The sequence below is a fragment of the Cibotium barometz genome, chromosome 44 (assembly GCF_041138505.1).
Source record: "Cibotium barometz isolate CiBa-2024 chromosome 44, ASM4113850v1, whole genome shotgun sequence".
In the NCBI taxonomy this organism is placed as follows: domain Eukaryota; kingdom Viridiplantae; phylum Streptophyta; class Polypodiopsida; order Cyatheales; family Cibotiaceae; genus Cibotium; species Cibotium barometz.
The window spans coordinates 35,112,755-35,137,505 of record NC_141089.1 but is presented as its reverse complement, the minus strand read 5'-3'; positions in this window follow the sequence as shown (position 1 = coordinate 35,137,505).

Here is a 24,751-nt window from a genome sequence, read left to right as displayed (position 1 = left end):
GTCCTTCCCACATCCCTTTCTAATAGAAGCCCTTTTCCTTACCTTATCAACGGTCCTGAATACTCTTGATTGCCACACCGTTGGTGAAGGCAACGGTCTTGAATATTCCTGACTGCCCCACACCATTGGTGAAGAATGTATTTGTTCGATCGGCCTTTGCTTGTAACTTTTAATGTAGGCACCATGTAAACTCTATCTTTGCAGTAAAAATGAGACCATTTCATAGCTAGAAAGAAGGCAACTCTTTATGAGAACCATATCATAATCTCAGCCAGGCCGCCACATTATCCTATTGTTGATTATACACGCGATCTCAAAATCATAATTTTGCAAGGTTGCCAACCACCTTCTTCGCTTAGGAGACGGATTTGGTCACACAGGAGAGAATTACTTCAATGCACGGTACGGTGATCACTTCTCACATAAGAATCACTCATATCCTAAAGGTAATGATGCCACTTCTTGATGGCATGCAAAATAGCCATCATCTCTTGATCATACAAATCTCCTTTTGTTGGTAGAATCTTCAGAATTTAAAGCATATGATGAAACTCATAGTTCAGCCATGTCCATTAGCTTTGATTCTTAATCTCCTTCTTGGAGTTCCGAATTCTCCTATGGGAATCGGCATAATGCTTCATTGAGATTAGTTTCATGTTTGCCTTCTAACCATACGCGATGCCTCAAAAGGTGGCATTCACATCTAAGTATACACAGTGCCTCAAAAGGTGTCGCGGTGGCATGCATTCACCTTTTCTAACTATACACAATGCCTTAGAAAGCGGCATGCCAATACTCTCACGAGATGAGGTACTATTGTAGGAAAAATGGGCTAAAGCCGACCATTCGTCCCACACACTTTTTAAGTGTAAACTTATTCGTCGTGATCTTTATTTGACCTTAAATCTCGGGAAGGTAGTGATGCTTGGCAGTCGCTTGGTTTGCATGATATCAAATAAAGTAATCTAAAATTAACTCATGAATTTATCTAAAATGAACTCATGAATTTGACATCCTGGTCACTCTCAATACGTTGTAGTACACCATGTAACCTGAATACATGGACCACCAATTGTCTTGCAACCACGGATGTCGTATACTTGACCTTTATAGAGATGAAATGTGCCACCACAAGCCACATATAAGCTATCTCAACCTCTCATTGTGTCTGGAAGACCCATAGTGAGATCCATAGAAATATGGATCCACTTCCCCATCGAAAATTGATAGGCAAGTTGAAGAAACCCACCGGGCTTACCTTATGAGGTTGAAAAGGGATACATCTTGTGTGACAAGAGCATGTAAGTCCTTCCACATCCCTTTCCTCTAGAAGCTCTTTCTTATCTTATCAAAGGACTTGAATATTCCCAATTGCCCCACCATTTGATGAAGAATGCATTTTTTATGTAGGTACCACATGTAGACTCTATCTCTGTAGTAAAAAATGAGACCATTATGGGAACCATGTTGTAATTTTTGACATAGGCACTATGTAGACTCTATCTTTGTAGTAAAAATGAGACCATTACGTAGCCAAAAAACGAGGCAACTCTTTATGAGAACCAGGTTGTAATTTTAGCACCATTTCTGACGCCCCCTTATTTAAGAGATCTTCCTTTTGAAATTCCATGACCCAATGTTTGTATACTTTAGGTATAACTGATAGAGTATCAGCCACTACATTATCCTTGCCCTTTATATAGCTCATCTCAAAATCATAATTTTGCGAGGTTTCTTCTTTGCGTAAGGTATAACTGACAGAGTATCAGCCACTACATTATCCTTGCCCTTTATATAGCTCATCTCAAAATCATAATTTTGCGAGATAGATTCGGCTGGGAGAGGAATTACTTCAACACACAATGATCACTTCTCACATAAAAATGACTACCATAAAGGTAATGATGCCACTTCTTGACGGCACGAAAGATAGCACTCATGTCTTGATCATACACATGCATATACATCTCTTTTTGTTGGTAGATTCTTTGGAATTTAAAACATATCATGAAACTCATCCAATAGTTCTGCCATGCCCTCATGCATTTGTTTCTTATTCTCAACCATATCATACCATCCTCTCTGCTAGGCTATAAAACAAATACACAGCCCATTTGCTTTGGTTCCCTCGAGTATTTGTAGCTCCTAAAAAACATTTAATCTCCTTCTTGAAGCTCCAAAGGTGGAGTCCTATGGGCTTCGACATAATTCTTGATTCTCACTTGAGCTCGCTTTCATGTTTGCCTTACATTGTTGGAGAAGAGCATGCACTACCTCACTTCCTCTTTCTCATTTGGATTCACTCCTTCTTACTTGACAACTATCATAGGTGCGCACTATTCACTTTCTAACCATACACGATGCCTCAGAAAGGTGGCGTGACAATACTCTCATGATGATGAGAGCAGTACTATTAATAGTAGGAAAACTTGAGTAAAGCTGAGCGTTCATCCCACACACTTTGAGCATCATGGAAATGCTATCTCAAACACTTCTGACATAAAATGACTACCATAAAGCTCTAATACATTGCAATGTAAGAAAGGGATCAATGGCTTTAAGTAGAGCTCTGATACCAACAATGCAAGAAAGGGATCTAGTGAGAGATCAAGAAAATGCACTCATTATACATGGAGTATACTTATCATAGAGAGTACTAGTAGTCCACCCAAACATGGAAAGTCTGCCATGACACCGTAAGTAAGACTTCAACTTACAAATACCCTTTCTTCCAAGGAAAAAGGACAACATCATGTAATCATTTGTACAACAATTTGATGGTGGAACCACATTCTTTGATTACCAAGTCTTTCCTTTTTTTATGCTCTTAAAATCCCACTGCCTTGCAGCCATAGTGTCATATACTCGAACTATCTAGAGATGAAATGTTCCACCCTTGTCAACCTATTCAGAGACACATGCCCTATCCCAATGTTTCTTTGTGTGTGGAAGACCCATAGTGAAATCCATAGAAATACGAATCCAATTCCCTTCGAGAGTAGGCAAGTTGAAGTAGCCCATCGAACTTATATGTATTGGGTTCTTATTAAGTTGAGAAGGCGTACATCTTGTGAGAAAAGCATGTAAGTCCTTCCCACATCCCTTTCTAATAGAAGCCCTTTTCCTTACCTTATCAACGGTCCTGAATACTCTTGATTGCCACACCGTTGGTGAAGGCAACGGTCTTGAATATTCCTGACTGCCCCACACCATTGGTGAAGAATGTATTTGTTCGATCGGCCTTTGCTTGTAACTTTTGATGTAGGCACCATGTAAACTCTATCTTTGCAGTAAAAATGAGACCATTTCATAGCTAGAAAGAAGGAAACTCTTTATGAGAACCATATCATAATCTCAGCCAGGCCGCCACATTATCCTATTGTTGATTATACACGCGATCTCAAAATCATAATTTTGCAAGGTTGCCAACCACCTTCTTCGCTTAGGAGACGGATTCGGTCACACATGAGAGAATTACTTCAATGCACGGTACGGTGATCACTTCTCACATAAGAATCACTCATATCCTAAAGGTAATGATGCCACTTCTTGATGGCATGCAAAATAGCCATCATCTCTTGATCATACAAATCTCCTTTTGTTGGTAGAATCTTCAGAATTTAAAGCATATGATGAAACTCATAGTTCAGCCATGTCCATTAGCTTTGATTCTTAATCTCCTTCTTGGAGTTCCGAATTCTCCTATGGGCATCGGCATAATGCTTCATTGAGATTAGTTTCATGTTTGCCTTCTAACCATACGCGATGCCTCAAAAGGTGGCATTCACATCTAAGCATACACAGTGCCTCAAAAGGTGTCGCGGTGGCATGCATTCACCTTTTCTAACTATACACAATGCCTTAGAAAGCGGCATGCCAATACTCTCACGAGATGAGGTACTATTGTAGGAAAAATGGGCTAAAGCCGACCATTCGTCCCACACACTTTTTAAGTGTAAACTTATTCGTCGTGATCTTTATTTGACCTTAAATCTCGGGAAGGTAGTGATGCTTGGCAGTCGCTTGGTTTGCATGATATCAAATAAAGTAATCTAAAATTAACTCATGAATTTATCTAAAATGAACTCATGAATTTGACATCCTGGTCACTCTCAATACGTTGTAGTACACCATGTAACCTGAATACATGGACCACCAATTGTCTTGCAACCACGGATGTCGTATACTTGACCTTTGTAGAGATGAAATGTGCCACCACAAGCCACATATAAGCTATCTCAACCTCTCATTGTGTGTGGAAGACCCATAGTGAGATCCATAGAAATATGGATCCACTTCCCCATCGAAAATTGATAGGCAAGTTGAAGAAACCCACCGGGCTTACCTTATGATGTTGAAAAGGGATACATCTTGTGTGACAAGAGCATGTAAGTCCTTCCACATCCCTTTCCTCTAGAAGCTCTTTCTTATCTTATCAAAGGACTTGAATATTCCCAATTGCCCCACCATTTGATGAAGAATGCATTTTTTATGTAGGTACCACATGTAGACTCTATCTCTGTAGTAAAAAATGAGACCATTATGGGAACCATGTTGTAATTTTCGACATAGGCACTATGTAGACTCTATCTATGCAGTAAAAATGAGACCATTACGTAGCCAAAAAACGAGGCAACTCTTTATGAGAACCAGGTTGTAATTTTAGCACCATTTCTGACGCCCCCTTATTTAAGAGATCTTCCTTTTGAAATTCCATGACCCAATGTTTGTATACTTTAGGTATAACTGATAGAGTATCAGCCACTACATTATCCTTGCCCTTTATATAGCTCATCTCAAAATCATAATTTTGCGAGGTTTCTTCTTTGCGTAAGGTATAACTGATAGAGTATCAGCCACTACATTATCCTTGCCCTTTATATAGCTCATCTCAAAATCATAATTTTGCGAGATAGATTCGGCTGGGAGAGGAATTACTTCAACACACAATGATCACTTCTCACATAAAAATGACTACCATAAAGGTAATGATGCCACTTCTTGACGGCACGAAAGATAGCACTCATGTCTTGATCATACACATGCATATACATCTCTTTTTGTTGGTAGATTCTTTCGAATTTAAAACATATCATGAAACTCATCCAATAGTTCTGCCATGCCCTCATGCATTTGTTTCTTATTCTCAACCATATCATACCATCCTCTCTGCTAGGCTATAAAACAAATACACAGCCCATTTGCTTTGGTTCCCTCGAGTATTTGTAGCTCCTAAAAAACATTTAATCTCCTTCTTGAAGCTCCAAAGGTGGAGTCCTATGGGCTTCGACATAATTCTTGATTCTCACTTGAGCCCGCTTTCATGTTTGCCTTACATTGTTGGAGAAGAGCATGCACTACCTCACTTCCTCTTTCTCATTTGGATTCACTCCTTCTTACTTGACAACTATCATAGGTGCGCACTATTCACTTTCTAACCATACACGATGCCTCAGAAAGGTGGCGTGCCAATACTCTCATGATGATGAGAGCAGTACTATTAATAGTAGGAAAACTTGAGTAAAGCTGAGCGTTCATCCCACACACTTTGAGCATCATGGAAATGCTATCTCAAACACTTCTGACATAAAATGACTACCATAAAGCTCTAATACATTGCAATGTAAGAAAGGGATCAATGGCTTTAAGTAGAGCTCTGATACCAACAATGCAAGAAAGGGATCTAGTGAGAGATCAAGAAAATGCACTCATTATACATGGAGTATACTTATCATAGAGAGTACTAGTAGTCCACCCAAACATGGAAAGTCTGCCATGACACCGTAAGTAAGACTTCAACTTACAAATACCCTTTCTTCCAAGGAAAAAGGACAACATCATGTAATCATTTGTACGACAATTTGATGGTGGAACCACATTCTTTGATTACCAAGTCTTTCCTTTTTTTATGCTCTTAAAATCCCACTGCCTTGCAGCCATAGTGTCATATACTCGAACTATCTAGAGATGAAATGTTCCACCCTTGTCAACCTATTCAGAGACACATGCCCTATCCCAATGTTTCTTTGTGTGTGGAAGACCCATAGTGAAATCCATAGAAATACGAATCCAATTCCCTTCGAGAGTAGGCAAGTTGAAGTAGCCCATCGAACTTATATGTATTGGGTTCTTATTAAGTTGAGAAGGCGTACATCTTGTGAGAAAAGCATGTAAGTCCTTCCCACATCCCTTTCTAATAGAAGCCCTTTTCCTTACCTTATCAACGGTCCTGAATACTCTTGATTGCCACACCGTTGGTGAAGGCAACGGTCTTGAATATTCCTGACTGCCCCACACCATTGGTGAAGAATGTATTTGTTCGATCGGCCTTTGCTTGTAACTTTTGATGTAGGCACCATGTAAACTCTATCTTTGCAGTAAAAATGAGACCATTTCATAGCTAGAAAGAAGGCAACTCTTTATGAGAACCATATCATAATCTCAGCCAGGCCGCCACATTATCCTATTGTTGATTATACACGCGATCTCAAAATCATAATTTTGCAAGGTTGCCAACCACCTTCTTCGCTTAGGAGACGGATTCGGTCACACAGGAGAGAATTACTTCAATGCACAGTACGGTGATCACTTCTCACATAAGAATCACTCATATCCTAAAGGTAATGATGCCACTTCTTGATGGCATGCAAAATAGCCATCATCTCTTGATCATACAAATCTCCTTTTGTTGGTAGAATCTTCAGAATTTAAAGCATATGATGAAACTCATAGTTCAGCCATGTCCATTAGCTTTGATTCTTAATCTCCTTCTTGGAGTTCCGAATTCTCCTATGGGCATCGGCATAATGCTTCATTGAGATTAGTTTCATGTTTGCCTTCTAACCATACGCGATGCCTCAAAAGGTGGCATTCACATCTAAGCATACACAGTGCCTCAAAAGGTGTCGCGGTGGCATGCATTCACCTTTTCTAACTATACACAATGCCTTAGAAAGCGGCATGCCAATACTCTCACGAGATGAGGTACTATTGTAGGAAAAATGGGCTAAAGCCGACCATTCGTCCCACACACTTTTTAAGTGTAAACTTATTCGTCGTGATCTTTATTTGACCTTAAATCTCGGGAAGGTAGTGATGCTTGGGAGTCGCTTGGTTTGCATGATATCAAATAAAGTAATCTAAAATTAACTCATGAATTTATCTAAAATGAACTCATGAATTTGACATCCTGGTCACTCTCAATACGTTGTAGTACACCATGTAACCTGAATACATGGACCACCAATTGTCTTGCAACCACGGATGTCGTATACTTGACCTTTGTAGAGATGAAATGTGCCACCACAAGCCACATATAAGCTATCTCAACCTCTCATTGTGTGTGGAAGACCCATAGTGAGATCCATAGAAATATGGATCCACTTCCCCATCGAAAATTGATAGGCAAGTTGAAGAAACCCACCGGGCTTACCTTATGATGTTGAAAAGGGATACATCTTGTGTGACAAGAGCATGTAAGTCCTTCCACATCCCTTTCCTCTAGAAGCTCTTTCTTATCTTATCAAAGGACTTGAATATTCCCAATTGCCCCACCATTTGATGAAGAATGCATTTTTTATGTAGGTACCACATGTAGACTCTATCTCTGTAGTAAAAAATGAGACCATTATGGGAACCATGTTGTAATTTTCGACATAGGCACTATGTAGACTCTATCTATGCAGTAAAAATGAGACCATTACGTAGCCAAAAAACGAGGCAACTCTTTATGAGAACCAGGTTGTAATTTTAGCACCATTTCTGACGCCCCCTTATTTAAAAGATCTTCCTTTTGAAATTCCATGACCCAATGTTTGTATACTTTAGGTATAACTGATAGAGTATCAGCCACTACATTATCCTTGCCCTTTATATAGCTCATCTCAAAATCATAATTTTGCGAGGTTTCTTCTTTGCGTAAGGTATAACTGATAGAGTATCAGCCACTACATTATCCTTGCCCTTTATATAGCTCATCTCAAAATCATAATTTTGCGAGATAGATTCGGCTGGGAGAGGAATTACTTCAACACACAATGATCACTTCTCACATAAAAATGACTACCATAAAGGTAATGATGCCACTTCTTGACGGCACGAAAGATAGCACTCATGTCTTGATCATACACATGCATATACATCTCTTTTTGTTGGTAGATTCTTTGGAATTTAAAACATATCATGAAACTCATCCAATAGTTCAGCCATGCCCTCATGCATTTGTTTCTTATTCTCAACCATATCATACCATCCTCTCTGCTAGGCTATAAAACAAATACACAGTCCATTTGCTTTGGTTCCCTCGAGTATTTGTAGCTCCTAAAAAACATTTAATCTCCTTCTTGAAGCTCCAAAGGTGGAGTCCTATGGGCTTCGACATAATTCTTGATTCTCACTTGAGCCCGCTTTCATGTTTGCCTTACATTGTTGGAGAAGAGCATGCACTACCTCACTTCCTCTTTCTCATTTGGATTCACTCCTTCTTACTTGACAACTATCATAGGTGCGCACTATTCACTTTCTAACCATACACGATGCCTCAGAAAGGTGGCGTGCCAATACTCTCATGATGATGAGAGCAGTACTATTAATAGTAGGAAAACTTGAGTAAAGCTGAGCGTTCATCCCACACACTTTGAGCATCATGGAAATGCTATCTCAAACACTTCTGACATAAAATGACTACCATAAAGCTCTAATACATTGCAATGTAAGAAAGGGATCAATGGCTTTAAGTAGAGCTCTGATACCAACAATGCAAGAAAGGGATCTAGTGAGAGATCAAGAAAATGCACTCATTATACATGGAGTATACTTATCATAGAGAGTACTAGTAGTCCACCCAAACATGGAAAGTCTGCCATGACACCGTAAGTAAGACTTCAACTTACAAATACCCTTTCTTCCAAGGAAAAAGGACAACATCATGTAATCATTTGTACAACAATTTGATGGTGGAACCACATTCTTTGATTACCAAGTCTTTCCTTTTTTTATGCTCTTAAAATCCCACTGCCTTGCAGCCATAGTGTCATATACTCGAACTATCTAGAGATGAAATGCTCCACCCTTGTCAACCTATTCAGAGACACATGCCCTATCCCAATGTTTCTTTGTGTGTGGAAGACCCATAGTGAAATCCATAGAAATACGAATCCAATTCCCTTCGAGAGTAGGCAAGTTGAAGTAGCCCATCGAACTTATATGTATTGGGTTCTTATTAAGTTGAGAAGGCGTACATCTTGTGAGAAAAGCATGTAAGTCCTTCCCACATCCCTTTCTAATAGAAGCCCTTTTCCTTACCTTATCAACGGTCCTGAATACTCTTGATTGCCACACCGTTGGTGAAGGCAACGGTCTTGAATATTCCTGACTGCCCCACACCATTGGTGAAGAATGTATTTGTTCGATCGGCCTTTGCTTGTAACTTTTGATGTAGGCACCATGTAAACTCTATCTTTGCAGTAAAAATGAGACCATTTCATAGCTAGAAAGAAGGAAACTCTTTATGAGAACCATATCATAATCTCAGCCAGGCCGCCACATTATCCTATTGTTGATTATACACGCGATCTCAAAATCATAATTTTGCAAGGTTGCCAACCACCTTCTTCGCTTAGGAGACGGATTCGGTCACACAGGAGAGAATTACTTCAATGCACGGTACGGTGATCACTTCTCACATAAGAATCACTCATATCCTAAAGGTAATGATGCCACTTCTTGATGGCATGCAAAATAGCCATCATCTCTTGATCATACAAATCTCCTTTTGTTGGTAGAATCTTCAGAATTTAAAGCATATGATGAAACTCATAGTTCAGCCATGTCCATTAGCTTTGATTCTTAATCTCCTTCTTGGAGTTCCGAATTCTCCTATGGGCATCGGCATAATGCTTCATTGAGATTAGTTTCATGTTTGCCTTCTAACCATACGCGATGCCTCAAAAGGTGGCATTCACATCTAAGCATACACAGTGCCTCAAAAGGTGTCGCGGTGGCATGCATTCACCTTTTCTAACTATACACAATGCCTTAGAAAGCGGCATGCCAATACTCTCATGAGATGAGGTACTATTGTAGGAAAAATGGGCTAAAGCCGACCATTCGTCCCACACACTTTTTAAGTGTAAACTTATTCGTCGTGATCTTTATTTGACCTTAAATCTCGGGAAGGAAGTGATGCTTGGCAGTTGCTTGGTTTGCATGATATCAAATAAAGTAATCTAAAATTAACTCATGAATTTATCTAAAATGAACTCATGAATTTGACATCCTAGTCACTCTCAATACGTTGTAGTACACCATGTAACCTGAATACATGGACCACCAATTGTCTTGCAACCACGGATGTCGTATACTTGACCTTTGTAGAGATGAAATGTGCCACCACAAGCCACATATAAGCTATCTCAACCTCTCATTGTGTGTGGAAGACCCATAGTGAGATCCATAGAAATATGGATCCACTTCCCCATCGAAAATTGATAGGCAAGTTGAAGAAACCCACCGGGCTTACCTTATGAGGTTGAAAAGGGATACATCTTGTGTGACAAGAGCATGTAAGTCCTTCCACATCCCTTTCCTCTAGAAGCTCTTTCTTATCTTATCAAAGGACTTGAATATTCCCAATTGCCCCACCATTTGATGAAGAATGCATTTTTTATGTAGGTACCACATGTAGACTCTATCTCTGTAGTAAAAAATGAGACCATTATGGGAACCATGTTGTAATTTTTGACATAGGCACTATGTGGAATCTATCTTTGTAGTAAAAATGAGACCATTACGTAGCCAAAAAACGAGGCAACTCTTTATGAGAACCAGGTTGTAATTTTAGCACCATTTCTGACGCCCCCTTATTTAAGAGATCTTCCTTTTGAAATTCCATGACCCAATGTTTGTATACTTTAGGTATAACTGATAGAGTATCAGCCACTACATTATCCTTGCCCTTTATATAGCTCATCTCAAAATCATAATTTTGCGAGGTTTCTTCTTTGCGTAAGGTATAACTGATAGAGTATCAGCCACTACATTATCCTTGCCCTTTATATAGCTCATCTCAAAATCATAATTTTGTGAGATAGATTCGGCTGGGAGAGGAATTACTTCAACACACAATGATCACTTCTCACATAAAAATGACTACCATAAAGGTAATGATGCCACTTCTTGACGGCACGAAAGATAGCACTCATGTCTTGATCATACACATGCATATACATCTCTTTTTGTTGGTAGATTCTTTGGAATTTAAAACATATCATGAAACTCATCCAATAGTTCTGCCATGCCCTCATGCATTTGTTTCTTATTCTCAACCATATCATACCATCCTCTCTGCTAGGCTATAAAACAAATACACAGCCCATTTGCTTTGGTTCCCTCGAGTATTTGTAGCTCCTAAAAAACATTTAATCTCCTTCTTGAAGCTTCAAAGGTGGAGTCCTATGGGCTTCGACATAATTCTTGATTCTCACTTGAGCTCGCTTTCATGTTTGCCTTACATTGTTGGAGAAGAGCATGCACTACCTCACTTCCTCTTTCTCATTTGGATTCACTCCTTCTTACTTGACAACTATCATAGGTGCGCACTATTCACTTTCTAACCATACACGATGCCTCAAAAAGGTGGCGTGCCAATACTCTCATGATGATGAGAGCAGTACTATTAATAGTAGGAAAACTTGAGTAAAGCTGAGCGTTCATCCCACACACTTTGAGCATCATGGAAATGCTATCTCAAACACTTCTGACATAAAATGACTACCATAAAGCTCTAATACATTGCAATGTAAGAAAGGGATCAATGGCTTTAAGTAGAGCTCTGATACCAACAATGCAAGAAAGGGATCTAGTGAGAGATCAAGAAAATGCACTCATTATACATGGAGTATACTTATCATAGAGAGTACTAGTAGTCCACCCAAACATGGAAAGTCTGCCATGACACCGTAAGTAAGACTTCAACTTACAAATACCCTTTCTTCCAAGGGAAAAGGACAACATCATGTAATCATTTCTACAACAATTTTATGGTGGAACCACATTCTTTGATTACCAAGTCTTTCCATTTTTTATGCTCTTAAAATCCCACTGCCTTGCAGCCATAGTGTCATATACTCGAACTATCTAGAGATGAAATGTTCCACCCTTGTCAACCTATTCAGAGACACATGCCCTATCCCAATGTTTCTTTGTGTGTGGAAGACCCATAGTGAAATCCATAGAAATACGAATCCAATTTCCTTCGAGAGTAGGCAAGTTGAAGTAGCCCATCGAACTTATATGTATTGGGTTCTTATTAAGTTGAGAAGGCGTACATCTTGTGAGAAAAGCATGTAAGTCCTTCCCACATCCCTTTCTAATAGAAGCCCTTTTCCTTACCTTATCAACGGTCCTGAATACTCTTGATTGCCACACCGTTGGTGAAGGCAACGGTCTTGAATATTCCTGACTGCCCCACACCATTGGTGAAGAATGTATTTGTTCGATCGGCCTTTGCTTGTAACTTTTGATGTAGGCACCATGTAAACTCTATCTTTGCAGTAAAAATGAGACCATTTCATAGCTAGAAAGAAGGCAACTCTTTATGAGAACCATATCATAATCTCAGCCAGGCCGCCACATTATCCTATTGTTGATTATACACGCGATCTCAAAATCATAATTTTGCAAGGTTGCCGACCACCTTCTTCGCTTAGGAGACGGATTCGGTCACACAGGAGAGAATTACTTCAATGCACGGTACGGTGATCACTTCTCACATAAGAATCACTCATATCCTAAAGGTAAGGATGCCACTTCTTGATGGCATGCAAAATAGCCATCATCTCTTGATCATACAAATCTCCTTTTGTTGGTAGAATCCTCAGAATTTAAAGCATATGATGAAACTCATAGTTCAGCCATGTCCATTAGCTTTGATTCTTAATCTCCTTCTTGGAGTTCCGAATTCTCCTATGGGCATCGGCATAATGCTTCATTGAGATTAGTTTCATGTTTGCCTTCTAACCATACGCGATGCCAATCTCAACCTCTCATTGTGTGTGGAAGACCCATAGTGAGATCCATAAAAATATGGATCCACTTCCCCATCGAAAATTGATAGGCAAGTTGAAGAAACCCACCGGGCTTACCTTATGAGGTTGAAAAGGGATACATCTTGTGTGACAAGAGCATGTAAGTCCTTCCACATCCCTTTCCTCTAGAAGCTCTTTCTTATCTTATCAAAGGACTTGAATATTCCCAATTGCCCCACCATTGATGAAGAATGCATTTTTTTTGTAGGTACCACATGTAGACTCTATCTCTGTAGTAAAAAATGAGACCATTATGGGAACCATGTTGTAATTTTCGACATAGGCACCATGTAGACTCTATCTTTGCAGTAAAAATGAGACCATTACGTAGCCAAAAAACGAGGCAACTCTTTATGAGAACCATGAAAGAGTATGGTTAGAAGGCAAACATGAAACTAATCTCAATGAAGCATTATGCCGATGCCCACCATAGGAGAATTTGGAACTCCAAGAAGGAGATTAAGAATCAAAGCTAATGGACATGGCTGAACTATGAGTTTCATCATATGCTTTAAATTTTGAAGATTCTACCAACAAAAGGAGATTTGTATGATCAAGAGATGATGGCTATTTTGCATGCCATCAAGAAGTGGCATCATTACCTTTAGGATATGAGTGATTCTTATGTGAGAAGTGATCACCGTACCGTGCATTGAAGTAATTCTCTCCTGTGTGACCGAATCCGTCTCCTAAGCAAAGAAGGTGGTTGGCAACCTTGCAAAAATGATTTTGAGATCGCGTGTATAATCAACAATAGGATAATGTGGCGGCCTGGCTGAGATTATGATATGGTTCTCATAAAGAGTTGCCTTCTTTCTAGCTATGAAATGGTCTCATTTTTACTGCAAAGATAGAGTTTACATGGTGCCTACATCAAAAGTTACAAGCAAAGGCCGATCGAACAAATACATTCTTCACCAATGGTGTGGGGCAGTCAGGAATATTCAAGACCGTTGCCTTCACCAACGGTGTGGCAATCAAGAGTATTCAGGACCGTTGATAGGATAAGGAGAAGGGCTTCTATTAGAAAGGGATGTGGGAAGGACTTCCATGCTTTTCTCACAAGATGTACGCCTTCTCAACTTAATAAGAACCCAATACATATAAGTTCGATGGGCTACTTCAACTTGCCTACTCTCGAAGGGAATTGGATTCGTATTTCTATGGATTTCACTATGGGTCTTCCACACACAAAGAAACGTTGAGATAGGGCATGTGTGTCTCTAAATAGGTTGACAAGGGTGGAACATTTCATCTCTAGATAGTTCGAGTATATGACACTATGGCTGCAAGGCAGTGGGATTTTAAGAGCATAAAAAAAGGAAAGACTTGGTAATCAAAGAATGTGGTTCCACCATCAAATTGTTATACAAATGATTACATGATGTTGTCCTTTTCCCTTGGAAGAAAGGGTATTTGTAAGTTGAAGTCTCTACTTACGGTGCCATGGCAGACTTTCCATGTTTGGGTGGACTACTAGTACTCTCTATGATAAGTATACTCCATGTATAATGAGTGCATTTTCTTGATCTCTCACTAGATCCCTTTCTTGCATTGTTGGTTTCAGAGCTCTACTTAAAGCCATTGATCCCTTTCTTACATTGCAATGTATTAGAGCTTTATGGTAGTCATTTTATGTCAGAAGTGTTTGAGATAGCATTTCCATGATGCTCAAAGTGTGTGGGATGAACGCTCAGCTTTACTCAAGTTTTCCTACTATTAATAGTACTGGTCTCATCATCATGAGAGTATTGGCACGCCACCTTTCTGAGGCATCGTGTATGGTTAGAAAGTGAATAATGCGCACCTATGATAGTTGTCAAGTAAGAAGGGATGAATCCAAATGAGAAAGAGGAAGTGAGGTAGTGCATGCTCTTCTCCAACAATGTAAGGCAAACATGAAAGCGAGCTCAAGTGAGAATCAAGAATTAGGTCGAAGCCCATAGGACTCCACCTTTGGAGCTTCAAGAAGGAGATTAAATGTTTTTTAGGAGCTACAAATACTCGAGGGAACCAAAGCAAATGGGCTGTGTATTTGTTTTATAGCCTAGCAGAGAGGATGGTATGATATGGTTGAGAATAAGAAACAAATGCATGAGGGCATGGCTGAACTATTGGATGAGTTTCATGATATGTTTTAAATTCCAAAGAATCTACCAACAAAAAGAGATGTATATGCATGTGTATGATCAAGACATGAGTGCTATCTTTCGTGCCGTCAAGAAGTGGCATCATTACCTTTATGGTAGTCATTTTTATGTGAGAAGTGATCATTGTGTGTTGAAGTAATTCCTCTCCCAGCCGAATCTATCTCGCAAAATTATGATTTTGAGATGAGCTATATAAAGGGCAAGGATAATGTAGTGGCTGATACTCTATCAGTTATACCTTACGCAAAGAAGAAACCTCGCAAAATTATGATTTTGAGATGAGCTATATAAAGGGCAAGGATAATGTAGTGGCTGATACTCTATCAGTTATACCTAAAGTATACAAACATTGGGTCATGGAATTTCAAAAGGAAGATCTCTTAAATAAGGGGGCGTCAGAAATGGTGCTAAAATTACAACCTGGTTCTCATAAAGAGTTGCCTCGTTTTTTGGCTACGTAATGGTCTCATTTTTACTGCAAAGATAGAGTCTACATGGTGCCTATGTAAAAAATTACAACATGGTTCCCATAATGGTCTCATTTTTTACTACAGAGATAGAGTCTACATGTGGTACCTACATAAAAAATGCATTCTTCATCAATGGTGGGGCAATTGGGAATATTCAAGTCCTTTGATAAGATAAGAAAGAGCTTCTAGAGGAAAGGGATGTGGAAGGACTTACATGCTCTTGTCACACAAGATGTATCCCTTTTCAACCTCATAAGGTAAGCCCGGTGGGTTTCTTCAACTTGCCTATCAATTTTCCATGGGGAAGTGGATCCATATTTCTATGGATCTCACTATGGGTCTTCCAGACACAATGAGAGGTTGAGATAGCTTATATGTGGCTTGTGGTGGCACATTTCATCTCTACAAAGGTCAAGTATACGACATCCGTGGTTGCAAGACAATTGGTGGTCCATGTATTCAGGTTACATGGTGTACTACAACGTATTGAGAGTGACCAGGATGTCAAATTCATGAGTTCATTTTAGATAAATTCATGAGTTAATTTTAGATTACTTTATTTGATATCATGCAAACCAAGCGACTGCCAAGCATCACTACCTTCCCGAGATTTAAGGTCAAATAGAGATCACGACGAATAAGTTTACACTTAAAAAGTGTGTGGGACGAATGGTCGGCTTTAGCCCATTTTTCCTACAATAGTACCTCATCTCGTGAGAGTATTGGCATGCCGCTTTCTAAGGCATTGTGTATAGTTAGAAAAGGTGAATGCATGCCACCGCGACACCTTTTGAGGCACTGTGTATGCTTAGATGGTGAATGCCACCTTTTGAGGCATCGCGTATGGTTAGAAGGCAAACATGAAACTAATCTCAATGAAGCATTATGCCGATGCCCATAGGAGAATTCGAAACTCCAAGAAGGAGATTAAGAATCAAAGCTAATAGACATGGCTGAACTATGAGTTTCATCATATGCTTTAAATTCTGAAGATTCTACCAACAAAAGGAGATTTGTATGATCAAGAGATGATGGCTATTTTGCATGCCATCAAGAAGTGGCATCATTACCTTTAGGATATGAGTGATTCTTATGTGAGAAGTGATCAGCGTACCGTGCATTGAAGTAATTCTCTCCTGTGTGACCAAATCCGTCTCCTAAGCGAAGAAGGTGGTTGGCAACCTTGCAAAATTATGATTTTGAGATCGCGTGTATAATCAACAATAGGATAATGTGGCGGCCTGGCTGAGATTATGATATGGTTCTCATAAAGAGTTGCCTTCTTTCTAGCTATGAAATGGTCTCATTTTTACTGCAAAGATAGAGTTTACATGGTGCCTACATCAAAAGTTACAAGAAAAGGCCGATCGAACAAATACATTCTTCACCAATGGTGTGGGGCAGTCAGGAATATTCAAGACCGTTGCCTTCACCAACGGTGTGGCAATCAAGAGTATTCAGGACCGTTGATAGGATAAGGAGAAGGGCTTCTATTAGAAAGGGATGTGGGAAGGACTTCCATGCTTTTCTCACAAGATGTACGCCTTCTCAACTTAATAAGAACCCAATACATATAAGTTCGATGGGCTACTTCAACTTGCCTACTCTCGAAGGGAATTGGATTCGTATTTCTATGGATTTCACTATGGGTCTTCCACACACAAAGAAACGTTGGGATAGGGCATGTGTGTCTCTGAATAGGTTGACAAGGGTGGAACATTTCATCTCTAGATAGTTCGAGTATATGACACTATGGCTGCAAGGCAGTGGGATTTTAAGAGCATAAAAAAAGGAAAGACTTGGTAATCAAAGAGTGTGGTTCCACCATCAAATTGTTGTACAAATGATTACATGACGTTGTCCTTTTCCCTTGGAAGAAAGGGTATTTGTAAGTTGAAGTCTTACTTACGGTGCCATGGCAGACTTTCCATGTTTGGGTGGACTACTAGTACTCTCTATGATAAGTATACTCCATGGCTGATACTCTATCAGTTATACCTTACGCAAAGAAGAAACCTCGCAAAATTATGATTTTGAGATGAGCTATATAAAGGGCAAGGATAATGTAGTGGCTGATACTCTATCAGTTATACCTAAAGTATACAAACATTGGGTCATGGAATTTCAAAAGGAAGATCTTTTAAATAAGGGGGCGTCAGAAATGGTGCTAAAATTACAACCTGGTTCTCATAAAGAGTTGCCTCGTTTTTTGGCTACGTAATGGTCTCATTTTTACTGCAAAGATAGAGTCTACATGGTGCCTATGTCGAAAATTACAACATGGTTCCCATAATGGTCTCATTTTTTACTATAGAGATAGAGTCTACATGTGGTACCTACATAAAAAATGCATTCTTCATCAATGGTGGGGCAATTGGGAATATTCAAGTCCTTTGATAAGATAAGAAAGAGCTTCTAGAGGAAAGGGATGTGGAAGGACTTACATGCTCTTGTCACACAAGATGTATCCCTTTTCAACCTCATAAGGTAAGCCCGGTGGGTTTCTTCAACTTGCCTATCAATTTTCGATGGGGAAGTGGATCCATATTTCTATGGATCTCACTATGGGCCTTCCACACACAATGAGAGGTTGAGATAGCTTATATGTGGCTTGTGGTGGCACATTTCATCTCTACAAAGGTCAAGTATACGACATCCGTGGTTGCAAGACAATTGGTGGTCCATGTATTCAGGTTACATGGTGTACTACAACGTATTGAGAGTGACCAGGATGTCAAATTCATGAGTTCATTTTAGATAAATTCATGAGTTAATTTTAGATTACTTTATTTGATATCATGCAAACCAAGCGACTGCCAAGCATCACTACCTTCCCGAGATTTAAGGTCAAATAGAGATCACGACGAATAATTTTACACTTAAAAAGTGTGTGGGACGAATGGTCGGCTTTAGCCCATTTTTCCTACAATAGTACCTCATCTCGTGAGAGTATTGGCATGCCGCTTTCTGAGGCATTGTGTATAGTTAGAAAAGGTGAATGCATGCCACCGCGACACCTTTTGAGGCACTGTGTATGCTTAGATGGTGAATGCCACCTTTTGAGGCATCGCGTATGGTTAGAAGGCAAACATGAAACTAATCTCAATGAAGCATTATGCCGATGCCCATAGGAGAATTCGGAACTCCAAGAAGGAGATTAAGAATCAAAGCTAATGGACATGGCTGAACTATGAGTTTCATCATATGCTTTAAATTCTGAAGATTCTACCAACAAAAGGAGATTTGTATGATCAAGAGATGATGGCTATTTTGCAAGCCATCAAGAAGTGGCATCATTACCTTTAGGATATGAGTGACTCTTATGTGAGAAGTGATCACCGTACCGTGCATTGAAGTAATTCTCTCCTATGTGACCGAATCCGTCTCCTAAGCGAAGAAGGTGGTCGGCAACCTTGCAAAATTATGATTTTGAGATCGCGTGTATAATCAACAATAGGATAATGTGGCGGCCTGGCTGAGATTATGATATGGTTCTCATAAAGAGTTGCCTTCTTTCTAGCTATGAAATGGTCTCACTTTTACTGCAAAGATAGAGTTTACATGGTGCCTACATCAAAAGTTACAAGCAAAGGCCGATCGAACAAATACATTCTTCACCAATGGTGTGGGGCAGTCAGGAATATTCAAGACCGTTGCCTTCACCAACGGTGTGGCAATCAAGAGTATTCAGGACCGTTGATAGGATAAGGAAAAGGGCTTCTATTAGAAAGGGATGTGGGAAGGACTTCCATGCTTTTCTCACAAGATGTACGCCTTCTCAACTTAATAAGAACCCAATACATATAAGTTCGATGGGCTACTTCAACTTGCCTACTCTCGAAGGGAATTGGATTCGTATTTCTATGGATTTCACTATGGGTCTTCCACACACAAAGAAACGTTGGGATAGGGCATGTGTGTCTCTGAATAGGTTGACAAGGGTGGAACATTTCATCTCTAGATAGTTCGAGTATATGACACTATGGCTGCAAGGCAGCAGTGGGATTTTAAGAGCATAAAAAAAGGAAAGACTTGGTAATCAAAGAATGTGGTTCCACCATCAAATTGTTGTACAAATGATTACATGATGTTGTCCTTTTCCCTTGGAAGAAAGGGTATTTGTAAGTTGAAGTCTTACTTACGGTGCCATGGCAGACTTTCCATGTTTGGGTGGACTACTAGTACTCTCTATGATAAGTATACTCCATGTATAATGAGTGCATTTTCTTGATCTCTCACTAGATCCCTTTCTTGCATTGTTGGTATCAGAGCTCTACTTAAAGCCATTGATCCCTTTCTTACATTGCAATGTATTAGAGCTTTATGGTAGTCATTTTATGTCAGAAGTGTTTGAGATAGCATTTCCATGATGCTCAAAGTGTGTGGGATGAACGCTCAGCTTTACTCAACTTTTCCTACTATTAATAGTACTGCTCTCATCATCATGAGAGTATTGGAAGGCCACCTTTCTGAGGCATCGTGTATGGTTAGAAAGTGAATAGTGCGCACCTATGATAGTTGTCAAGTAAGAAGGGGTGAATCCAAATGAGAAAGAGGAAGTGAGGTAGTGCATGCTCTTCTCCAACAATGTAAGGCAACAAAACATGAAAGCGAGCTCAAGTGAGAATCAAGAATTAGGTCGAAGCCCATAGGACTCCACCTTTGGAGCTTCAAGAAGGAGATTAAATGTTTTTTAGGAGCTACAAATACTCGAGGGAACCAAAGCAAATGGGCTGTGTATTTGTTTTATAGCCTAGCAGAGAGGATGGTATGATATGGTTGAGAATAAGAAACAAATGCATGAGGGCATGGCTGAACTATTGGATGAGTTTCATGATATGTTTTAAATTCCAAAGAATCTACCAACAAAAAGAGATGTATATGCATGTGTATGATCAAGACATGAGTGCTATCTTTCGTGCCGTCAAGAAGTGGCATCATTACCTTTATGGTAGTCATTTTTATGTGAGAAGTGATCATTGTGTGTTGAAGTAATTCCTCTCCCAGCCGAATCTATCTCGCAAAATTATGATTTTGAGATGAGCTATATAAAGGGCAAGGATAATGTAGTGGCTGATACTCTATCAGTTATACCTTACGCAAAGAAGAAACCTCGCAAAATTATGATTTTGAGATGAGCTATATAAAGGGCAAGGATAATGTAGTGGCTGATACTCTATCAGTTATACCTAAAGTATACAAACATTGGGTCATGGAATTTCAAAAGGAAGATCTCTTAAATAAGGGGGCATCAGAAATGGTGCTAAAATTACAACCTGGTTCTCATAAAGAGTTGCCTCGTTTTTTGGCTACGTAATGGTCTCATTTTTACTGCAAAGATAGAGTCTACATGGTGCCTATGTCGAAAATTACAACATGGTTCCCATAATGGTCTCATTTTTTACTACAGAGATAGAGTCTACATGTGGTACCTACATAAAAAATGCATTCTTCATCAATGGTGGGGCAATTGGGAATATTCAAGTCCTTTGATAAGATAAGAAAGAGCTTCTAGAGGAAAGGGATGTGGAAGGACTTACATGCTCTTGTCACACAAGATGTATCCCTTTTCAACCTCATAAGGTAAGCCCGGTGGGTTTCTTCAACTTGCCTATCAATTTTCGATGGGGAAGTGGATCCATATTTCTATGGATCTCACTATGGGCCTTCCACACACAATGAGAGGTTGAGATAGCTTATATGTGGCTTGTGGTGGCACATTTCATCTCTACAAAGGTCAAGTATACGACATCCGTGGTTGCAAGACAATTGGTGGTCCATGTATTCAGGTTACATGGTGTACTACAACGTATTGAGAGTGACCAGGATGTCAAATTCATGAGTTCATTTTAGATAAATTCATGAGTTAATTTTAGATTACTTTATTTGATATCATGCAAACCAAGCGACTGCCAAGCATCACTACCTTCCCGAGATTTAAGGTCAAATAGAGATCACGACGAATAATTTTACACTTAAAAAGTGTGTGGGACGAATGGTCGGCTTTAGCCCATTTTTCCTACAATAGTACCTCATCTCGTGAGAGTATTGGCATGCCGCTTTCTAAGGCATTGTGTATAGTTAGAAAAGGTGAATGCATGCCACCGTGACACCTTTTGAGGCACTGTGTATGCTTAGATGGTGAATGCCACCTTTTGAGGCATCGCGTATGGTTAGAAGGCAAACATGAAACTAATCTCAATGAAGCATTATGCCGATGCCCGTAGGAGAATTCGGAACTCCAAGAAGGAGATTAAGAATCAAAGCTAATAGACATGGCTGAACTATGAGTTTCATCATATGCTTTAAATTCTGAAGATTCTACCAACAAAAGGAGATTTGTATGATCAAGAGATGATGGCTATTTTGCATGCCATCAAGAAGTGGCATCATTACCTTTAGGATATGAGTGACTCTTATGTGAGAAGTGATCACCGTACCGTGCATTGAAGTAATTCTCTCCTGCGTGACCGAATCCGTCTCCTAAGCGAAGAAGGTGGTCGGCAACCTTGCAAAATTATGATTTTGAGATCGCGTGTATAATCAACAATAGGATAATGTGGCGGCTTGGCTGAGATTATGATATGGTTCTCATAAAGAGTTGCCTTCTTTCTAGCTATGAAATGGTCTCATTTTTACTGCAAAGATAGAGTTTACATGGTGCCTACATCAAAAGTTACAAGCAAAGGCCGATCGAACAAATACATTCTTCACCAATGGTGTGGGGCAGTCAGGAATATTCAAGACCGTTGCCTTCACCAACGGTGTGGCAATCAAGAGTATTCAGGACTGTTGATAGGATAAGGAAAAGGGCTTCTATTAGAAAGGGATGTGGGAAGGACTTCCATGCTTTTCTCACAAGATGTACGCATTCTCAACTTAATAAGAACCCAATACATATAAGTTCGATGGGCTACTTCAACTTGCCTACTCTCGAAGGGAATTGGATTCGTATTTCTATGGATTTCACTATGGGTCTTCCACACACAAAGAAACGTTGGGATAGGGCATGTGTGTCTCTGAATAGGTTGACAAGGGTGGAACATTTCATCTCTAGATAGTTCGAGTATATGACACTATGGCTGCAAGGCAGCAGTGGGATTTTAAGAGCATAAAAAAAGGAAAGACTTGGTAATCAAAGAATGTGGTTCCACCATCAAATTGTTGTACAAATGATTACATGATGTTGTCCTTTTCCCTTGGAAGAAAGGGTATTTGTAAGTTGAAGTCTTACTTACGGTGCCATGGCAGACTTTCCATGTTTGGGTGGACTACTAGTACTCTCTATGATAAGTATACTCCATGTATAATGAGTGCATTTTCTTGATCTCTCACTAGATCCCTTTCTTGCATTGTTGGTATCAGAGCTCTACTTAAAGCCATTGATCCCTTTCTTACATTGCAATGTATTAGAGCTTTATGGTAGTCATTTTATGTCAGAAGTGTTTGAGATAGCATTTCCATGATGCTCAAAGTGTGTGGGATGAACGCTCAGCTTTACTCAAGTTTTCCTACTATTAATAGTACTGCTCTCATCATCATGAGAGTATTGGCACGCCACCTTTCTGAGGCATCGTGTATGGTTAGAAAGTGAATAGTGCGCACCTATGATAGTTGTCAAGTAAGAAGGGGTGAATCCAAATGAGAAAGAGGAAGTGAGGTAGTGCATGCTCTTCTCCAACAATGTAAGGCAAACATGAAAGCGAGCTCAAGTGAGAATCAAGAATTAGGTCGAAGCCCATAGGACTCCACCTTTGGAGCTTCAAGAAGGAGATTAAATGTTTTTTAGGAGCTACAAATACTCGAGGGAACCAAAGCAAATGGGCTGTGTATTTGTTTTATAGCCTAGCAGAGAGGATGGTATGATATGGTTGAGAATAAGAAACAAATGCATGAGGGCATGGCTGAACTATTGGATGAGTTTCATGATATGTTTTAAATTCCAAAGAATCTACCAACAAAAAGAGATGTATATGCATGTGTATGATCAAGACATGAGTGCTATCTTTCGTGCCGTCAAGAAGTGGCATCATTACCTTTATGGTAGTCATTTTTATGTGAGAAGTGATCATTGTGTGTTGAAGTAATTCCTCTCCCAACCGAATCTATCTCGCAAAATTATGATTTTGAGATGAGCTATATAAAGGGCAAGGATAATGTAGTGGCTGATACTCTATCAGTTATACCTTACGCAAAGAAGAAACCTCGCAAAATTATGATTTTGAGATGAGCTATATAAAGGGCAAGGATAATGTAGTGGCTGATACTCTATCAGTTATACCTAAAGTATACAAACATTGGGTCATGGAATTTCAAAAGGAAGATCTCTTAAATAAGGGGGCGTTAGAAATGGTGCTAAAATTATAACCTGGTTCTCATAAAGAGTTGCCTCGTTTTTTGGCTACGTAATGGTCTCATTTTTACTGCAAAGATAGAGTCTACATGGTGCCTATGTCGAAAATTACAACATGGTTCCCATAATGGTCTCATTTTTTACTACAGAGATAGAGTCTACATGTGGTACCTACATAAAAAATGCATTCTTCATCAATGGTGGGGCAATTGGGAATATTCAAGTCCTTTGATAAGATAAGAAAGAGCTTCTAGAGGAAAGGGATGTGGAAGGACTTACATGCTCTTGTCACACAAGATGTATCCCTTTTCAACCTCATAAGGTGGGTTTCTTCAACTTGCCTATCAATTTTCCATGGGGAAGTGGATCCATATTTCTATGGATCTCACTATGGGCCTTCCACACACAATGAGAGGTTGAGATAGCTTATATGTGGCTTGTGGTGGCACATTTCATCTCTACAGAGGTCAAGTATACGACATCCGTGGTTGCAAGACAATTGGTGGTCCATGTATTCAGGTTACATGGTGTACTACAACGTATTGAGAGTGACCAGGATGTCAAATTCATGAGTTCATTTTAGATAAATTCATGAGTTAATTTTAGATTACTTTATTTGATATCATGCAAACCAAGCGACTGCCAAGCATCACTACCTTCCCGAGATTTAAGGTCAAATAGAGATCACGACGA